The sequence below is a fragment of the Nicotiana tabacum genome, chromosome 11 (assembly GCF_000715075.1).
Source record: "Nicotiana tabacum cultivar K326 chromosome 11, ASM71507v2, whole genome shotgun sequence".
NCBI classification, from domain to species: Eukaryota; Viridiplantae; Streptophyta; class Magnoliopsida; order Solanales; family Solanaceae; genus Nicotiana; species Nicotiana tabacum.
In genome coordinates this window covers 135107720-135116473 of record NC_134090.1, presented here as the reverse complement: position 1 = coordinate 135116473, position 8754 = coordinate 135107720, and positions in this window count along the sequence as shown.

Genomic DNA, 8754 nt, shown 5'->3' with positions numbered 1-8754 from the left:
AAGCCACCCTTGAAGGCATAAACCATAAGACAGACCAAGCTTGCGCTAGCAATTTCTTGTAACCATTTGAACTTACTTGTGTTGAAGTATAATTCCTGCTTAGCTTACATGTTTCATGTTTCTTTAGGATACCACCAAAATGAGAATGTAGCCATGCTAATACCATTGGCATGTCACCTATTAACACACAAAAAATCCAGCAACAAATGGATAAGCAGGTTGTGATCTTTTATAAAGAGACATTAATCCGGAGCTTTTCTTTTTGCAATAAGGTTAGGAGTATGAGAGTTTTCAAGGTTGATTAACCTCATTCCTACACTTGGCAGTTCAGAGAATGAATCATATTGAATTGTACCTATAAAAGAAAATACAAGGTTAGTTAAATAATCAGCCATTGTATTGCCCTCCCTCAAGACATGCTGAAATAGCATATTAAAGTTCTCCTCCATTTCCTTGATCCTCTTAACTTCAGCCCCAATGCACCATGGAGGATCCTATTCTCCTTCAATAATCTTCTTCATACCCAGGGAATCTGTCTCCAAAATGAGAGAATGTAGGTCATGAGTAACACAATAAGATAGACCTTCTTCTATTGTGTTTGCCTCAGCCACAATATTAGTTGTTTTCTTCAATTATTGTTCCTTTGCATACACCAAATCACCTTCTCCATTTCTCACATAAAAGCTGATAGAACTGGGACCTTGATTGCCTCTTGATGCCCATTAGTATTGCACTTATGCCAGCCAGTATAAGGCAATTGCCATGTTACTCTTTTAGTTACAATCACTGGCCTATATGCCTCAAAGAACCTTATCATGTCTGGCCAAATATATAGAATGTGATTAAGTATGCCAACTATATTTAACATTTGCCAAGAAATATAGTGCCTTGTTGATCTCATGTATTACCTTATTCATTAACATTGACCCTCCATTCCTATTTGTCTTTCTCATCTTCCACAGCTCCCAAGTTACAACTGTTGGCAGTGCCTGGAATAATGGCTTTAGTTTTGGACAGCATGAAGCATTCCACCACGCCTTAATAACCTGATGTACTTGTATCAGTTGAATATTGATCCCTGCATCAATCATAAATGTCTTCCAAACCCTAATAGCAGTTGTACCCATCAAGAACAAATGCCCAAAGGTTTCCTCTCGTATATGTTGACAACACCAACGTCTAGAAACACATATGTAACCTTGACTTCTCCATAAGTCATCAATAGCCAGTTTTTTCCTCCATAGCCTCCAAATAAAGAATGAAATCTTGAATGGCAACCCCTTAATCCACATATGCTTTTATTTTGGATACTTTATGTCTCACTATGTGCTAAGCACTACTCACAGGATATAGTTGGTTTCCACAAAGGTTTATCCCAGTAACTAGAGTTGCCTTCAAACTGCTTTTGTATAATATGTTCATCTATGTCTTCAGGGAGAGTCTGGTCAATCATCTCCTTATTCCATCTATTTTCTTGCCTCAATTATGCTACTTTTTCCAGTTCCTCATTGATAAGAAATTCAGGTGGCACCAAGCGGTATAGTGCCCCTATACCTTTCCAGTTTTCATGCCATACATTTGTTGTACCACTCTTCATCTCCTACAATATCTCATGTTCTATATCTTCTCTTGTATTCAACATCTGCCTCCACACATGAGACCTTGCCCTAAACTATACTAATGTAGGAATCGCTTTCTTACAGTACTTGTTCCATATGAAGTTAGACAATAGTGATTTGGTTGTTCTGAATCTCCACCAAATCTTAGCAAACAAAGCTCTAGAAACATCATGAAGAGATCTGAACCCTAATCCACCCTCTTCCTTAGGCAGATATAATCTTTGCTAGGATGCCTAATGCCTTCCTCTTTTGTACTCCAAAAAAACCTTCAAAACATTTTGTGCAAGTTCTCAATAACATTATTTGGGGGATCAAGCACTGATAACATATGTAGTGTCATGATTTACAACACACTAGTGATGAGTGTTGCTTTACCTCCAAATGATAAAAACTTCCCTTTCCAAGAGTGTAGTTTAGCTTTCACCTTCTTTATGAGATTATTATAGTAATTTTTCCTTCTTCTAGTGTATAACATAGGGCACCCTAAGTAGGTAAAATGAAACTCCCCTCTAGCAAAACCTGTGGCATCTCCTACTGCCTGAAATAATGCATTGGAAACATTAGCATGCATATAGAATGAACTATTAGCTTTGTTGATCAACTGTCCAGAAATCCTCTCATAACTCCCCAATACTTTCATCACCTTCTTCAAAGATTCTGGTTGAGCTAAGGCAAAGATGATAGTGTCATCGGCATAAGCCAAATGATTCAAAGGTTGAAACCACTAAGGCATACCAAATCCTATGAAGGCTTTGTCCTCAAACAGCTCGTTCAAGGATCTAGATAGCACTTCTGCTAATAATATGAATAATGCAGGAGATAATGGATCACCTTTCTTCACCCCTCTTGTAGATTTGAAGAATCCTGAAGCTTGACCATTCACCACACTGAATTCTAATTATTTGATATCAAGTTCCACACCATGTTGATGAACTATCCATCAAACCCTATCTTCCTTAAAACATGTAGCAAATACTTCCAAGAGGCCCTATCATAGTCCTTAGCCATGTCTAGCTTAATCACCATATTAGCTGGCTTAGCTCTAAGTCTTATATATTTGACTATCTCCTGTCTAAGAAGGATGTTTTTAAAGATACTCCTACCCTTCACAAATCCAAATTGATTAGGAGATACTAAGGTAAGCAAGAGCTTCTCCAGTTTATCATGTTGCACCATGGATATCGCCCTGTTGATGAATTTTCTCAAACTTATCAGAAAATGTTTGCACCATAGGTTTCTTAGGCAACAACACTAAATCGGTGTGTGTAATGGACTTAGGCTGTGTAGCACATCCATAAAAATATAGTACAATGTTGCGTATATCAAAGCCAATAATCTCCTAGCAGTCTTGATCAAATTTTCTAGTAAATCCATCTGGACCACTGGCACTATCTCAACTCAACTCAAAAACTACACCTTTGACCTCTTCTAGTGTTGGATATCTAAACAACTCCATATTCTGCTCTACAGTCACCATGGAAGGAACATTGTCAAGCAAAGCAAAATTTGTAGGATCACCTTCTTTTGTAAATTGATTTTGAAAGTCCGCAGCACCATTAGCCAATTGAACTTGATCATTAATCCAGTTCCTATCTCCATTTTGAATCCTCTTCAATTGCAGCTTCTTCTTTTTGCAGTTCACATAATTATGAAAGAATCTAGTATTTCTATTACCCTCAGCAAACCAAGTCATCCCAGCTTTTTTCTTCCAATACTGCTCCTCAATACTCAAATACTTCTTCAATTTTGCATGGGCCTGTTGAAGCACTATTCTATTAGCTATTCTTGGTTCCTCCTCAAACAATATCTCCTTTACCTTTACAATGTCCTCTATGATTGCCAACTACTTGAAGATGTCACCAAATGTGACTTTACTCCATTTGGATAACGCGGCCTTCAAATTATTTAACTTGTGCTTGAACATAAGAAAAGGATCACTAATGAAGTCTGCTTGCCAATTCTGCTTCACCATCTCTTTAAAAGTCTCATGTTTTTTCCAAAAGTTGAGAAACCTAAATGGTTTCACATAGTTTGCAGATTGTTCTCCACAACTCATGAACAATGGGGCATGACCTAATCCATTTCTTATCAAATGTTCAATCTCAATAGTAGGAAAAAGATTCTGAAAAGGAAGATTTATCAATATCCTATCCAGTCTCTTAAAGATATATTCAGCATTAGATCTTTCATTCCACCAAGTGAATGAACTCCCTTTGTAACCTAGATCAAACAACCCACTTGAATTGATACAAAAGGCAAAGTCTTCATATTCAGGGGTACACTGGAAGACCACCAATCTTTTCATCTTCATAAAGTACCACATTAAAGTCTCCACCTACCATCCAAGTAATCTCCATGTCACTTGCCAAATAGTACTAATTATCCCACAATTTCAATCTATCAAAGGCTAAACATTTTGCATATACAAAAGTCATCATAACATATTGGACAATGACATGATGAAACACCTTAACACTAACCTGTTGTGCAATGTCCATGATCAATTCCCATTCCACATTAGCGTCAAAAAATAACCAGATCTTCTCATTAATATTTGACATAATAGATTCCTATTTAACCTTCTTTTTTACCTTTGTATGTGTCTTTGATAGAAATGGTTCTATCAATACGACCCTGCACCTACTCCAATTGGTTTCCTCGTGTGCTGCATTGTATTACTCTGTAAATTGCCAACCCTAATTTCATGTACCCTAAGGTTTACTGTAGCAATATATTCAACTATGCCTATGTGATTTCCTTGTGAGTTGCATGTTTGATCTTGTATTCTTGTACTCATATTTGCTTGTACATTGTCCTACAAAGCCTATACCTCATCACTCCATAAAGTATTAGTTTCCTTGATAGCTCTAGTTGGTTGTATTTTCCCTTGGTGACTTCTCTACAGTTTGAGAAGATATCTTCTTGCTTGAATGGTTAAGTGTAACATTGGGTGCTTCCTTTTTAGTGCTAAATCTTCTTTGAACCCAGTCAATTGTTCTATCTTTATTAACTACTTCTACAGTCCCAGTACCATGAGGATTAAGGCTTTGCTCTCTTGTTCCAGGTTCTTTCCTCCCCTCAACCCTAATCCCTATAGCACTGGGATTAGCCATTACAAGAGTCCCAACTTTCCTTGGATTTGAGCTGGAATTTTCAACATTGCTTAGCTGCTCCTTCTCTTGGACCTTTCTGGATTCATCCTCAGCCAGCCTATTGATTTTCTCATTGCTATTCCCCTCTCCCTTTCCATCAGTGATCAACAAAGTAGGTTGCTCAACTTCTTCAACTCCCAATGCGTCAAACTTGTTACTTGTGGTCACCACCTCACCATTATTCTTTCCCTTCAATTTGCCATTCTCCTACTCCTTTGCATTCTCAATAATATGACTTCGCTTGTCTCTTTGGTATTTGTTTTACCTTATTTGCATCCATTTCTGCCTAGATTGATTAGGAATAAGCTTCCCAAGGACCTTTCCACTAGACAATACCTTAGTCGTATTAGCAGTTGTTCCCAAAACTTCTTTTCCATTGACATTAAACAGCCTCCTCTAACTTCTTGTGAAGCTCAGGATAAGTGATCCAGCGCTCATGTTCGTTATGCCCTTTTTTTTTTACAATTTTTGCAATACTTAGGCATGTAATCATATTTAGTTTTAATCCACTTCGATTCCTCCAGGCTAGTTTCATCTTCTTCTTCTATAATCTTAATTCTTTATGGTAGATTAGCTAATAAGCTCACCTAAATTTTTACCTTAGCATAGCTTGGTCTTGAGCTATTTTTTGTAGCCATATCAATATGTAAGGGCTTACCCATAGCTCTAGCTAACGAGAAAACAAACTCCTTACCAAAAAAATTAGGAGGCAGATCATGAAATGAGATCCAAGCGATAGCTATGAGTGTTTCCTCTTCCGGCTTTCACCAAGGACTCCACTTAGTAAATCTCATCTGTCACATATCTCATTGAGCCTTCAAGTAGAATGCAGGTTTGGATATCAAGTGAATGTAGTCCTCCATCAAATACAACTTAATAAGGACATGTGCATCTTCAATTAAATCAATCGAGCATGAACCTTTTAATTCACATTGAATTGGAATCACATTACGCAGTTCTTGAATAACAGGCTTCCCATACAAAAATTTTCCTAGAACTGCTAATTGTAGTCCTTGTTGTACTATAGATTACTTAACTTCAGTCTTATTCCACTTGATAATTGGTTTTCTATCTAGATATTCTATCGGTTTGATAGGAACGTGGGCTAGGGTTTGCATAGGAGCATTTAATGCTTTAGGTTGTGGAAGTTGCGCATAATGTTGCAAAGAATTATGGCTTGTAGTGGTTAGGAATGACTGTAATGGAGTGTTTGACGACTGACCAACCTCGGGAGGAGGCTGGTCAGTGGTCGGAGCATCCATGGAAGCTATTCTTAGGCGTCAAGTTTAGGGTTTTTCATGAGAGAGAAGTGAGTGTTTTTTTTTTTGCCAAAACATGTCTACTCCTCGTGTTCTGATTACTTTACTGTTTATATCGCATGTTTATTCTTTGTTGCCATTTACTAATTCTTGCTTTCATTATTAGCTTTATACTTATATATTGCACAGGTTATCATGACTATTATATGCCTTGACTTGTACCTCGTCACTACTCCATCGAGGTTAGCTTTGATACTTACTGAGTACCGATCGTGGTGTACTCATACTACACTTTTGCATATTTTTGTACAGATCCAGATATTGGAGATATCATACGCAGGCAGAGATAGTTTCTTAATTGCGTGGATTCAAGGTAGGGTTTCTTGGTCGCCACAGTCCCTTAGAGTCATTTCACTTTTGATTAACTTTTAATTCATTATCCGAACAGTGTTGTATTTTATTTTTAAGATATTTCTATGTATTCATCTAGAGTTCGTGACTCTATACTACCTAGTCTTGGGAGGATTGTTGTGATTATTGTTGCATAGGCTTGTATCACATTTATTTCAGTAGCTATATTAAACTCTATTTTAAAATACCATATTTAACTGGTTTACCTGTTGTAAGTAATCGGCTTACCTAGTCTTAGAGACTAGGTGCCATCACGGCGCCTACGGTGGAATTTTGGGTCGTGACACTTGTTTAGGGGAAGAACTTTTCGGGACAAGTGTTAATGTGCCACTTGTGTTTGTCTCTTTGTGAGGTTGTTCTTCGATATTTTGTACTCTCTTTCATGTAGTAGATTGCCCATCTCCGCCTTGAATATAGGTCATATTGATAGAACCATGTTATATATTTATATCTCTTTTGGTATATTTCTCTTCTATTATCTAATTTATCGTCGTTTAAGTGTTGTTATACTAGCTACCACATGACATCTGGTTTTTTTTCTATCCTAACACTAATTACCCAGCCCAAAAAGGATCATAATTTCGCAGAATTTTATACTCTAGGATTTCTGGCCTTAAGCCTTGTTCCCTAAAAGGGGATTCGCGTTATCGATTATTATTGATATAAAAAAGCCTATGTTTTAGCATTTGGCATATGGTTGGTGGCCTAATGTTATTCTCTCTCTTCTAATGATTCAACCATCATCCTAAAAATAAGCTTTATTAAAATTGTTTTTCTTAAAAATAGTAAAAAATATTTAAAACATTCTATCTCTTCTCTCATAGCAACCATCATCCCAAAATTTAGGTTACATTTCCTTTAATAATATCCGAAAAATTTCCCAAAATTTTCTAATTATTTTATCTGTATATCCAAATATATATGACACAGTAATAATTATATTATTTGTATATGACATGTATAATATAATAATAATGTGTATATCAAAATTATATTTTTCTTCATTGTATAACACATTTCAGATTGTAAACTCAAGTTTCAAGACGACTCTATCTGTGTATCCCCCGTTGTATCTCGTGTATATTCCCATGTACATCAGTGGAATCTTATGAATATCATGTGTATTTGTGTATATCTATAAAACTTTGTGTTATACACACGATATACAATATGATATACACAGACGTCCATAAAAACATATATGTTATATACACGATATACAATATGATATACACAGGCGTCGATAAAACCTGTATGCAATATATGCTGATGTACACGATATACAAAGTGATATACACAAGTTGCAGTTAGATTTTTAGGTTTGATTTGTACCTGAAACAAGTCTAATTCACGTCTAATCTTGTTCAAATTTTATATCTAGCCTCGTCTAGGTGTTTTCAATCAATTTCAATCACACCCACTTGTTCAATCCAACCAAAAAAAGAGAAGAAAAATAAAGTTAAACTCTATTGTTTTCTATTTTCTTTCTTAGTTTTTGCTTCTAATTTTCTCTGGTGTGAGGCCAACCTTATCTTTTTATACCACTGATTTTTGTGCATAATTTGCAATAAATTTCGCTAAACCATGAGAAAGAGAAAAAGACATAGAAGCAGAAATACAAGGAGAGAAAGGGAGAGGAAAATGAAAAGATACGTAGAGATGGGTTATAGAGAGAGAATAAATAGGACGTATGTTTTTTGAGATTTGGCTATATAATGTCAATTTTTTGGGGCTGCCTTTTCCAACATAATTTAAGGCTAATAATTTGCCAATTCCTCTTATATGTTGTTTTCCGGTGTCAATTTTCCTATATATAAACATTTTTATGTCAAACAGTTTCCAAATAGGTTAATTTAAGTTGGAGTTAGTTGAAGATCCTACCTTAATCTGTTAATCATTACTCCCAAACTTAGAGCCACACTTTTGGTCAAATACATAAACAATCCCTTAAAGTTGTGACCAATTTCTACTTAGACACTTCAACTAAGATATTTACTTCTTAGACACTTTAATCTTATGTCCCAATTAAATACAGGTTACTAATATCGCACATTGTGTGTTTTACACATCTTTTAAGCACATAAATGACTGCGTGGTTCCAGATTCGTTCGTGAGTTCTTCCACACAATATAATACAACTCTCCCCATTTTTCACTTTCTTCAATTTGGATCCTTCTCATTCTTTATTCAACTACGACACAAGTAATAAACATTACTAGTAAACAAAAGATAACTAAGAACTGATATTTCAAATAATATTCATGAATATCATTGAAAATTTTATCACCATGTGAATATGTCTATTTTTAATTT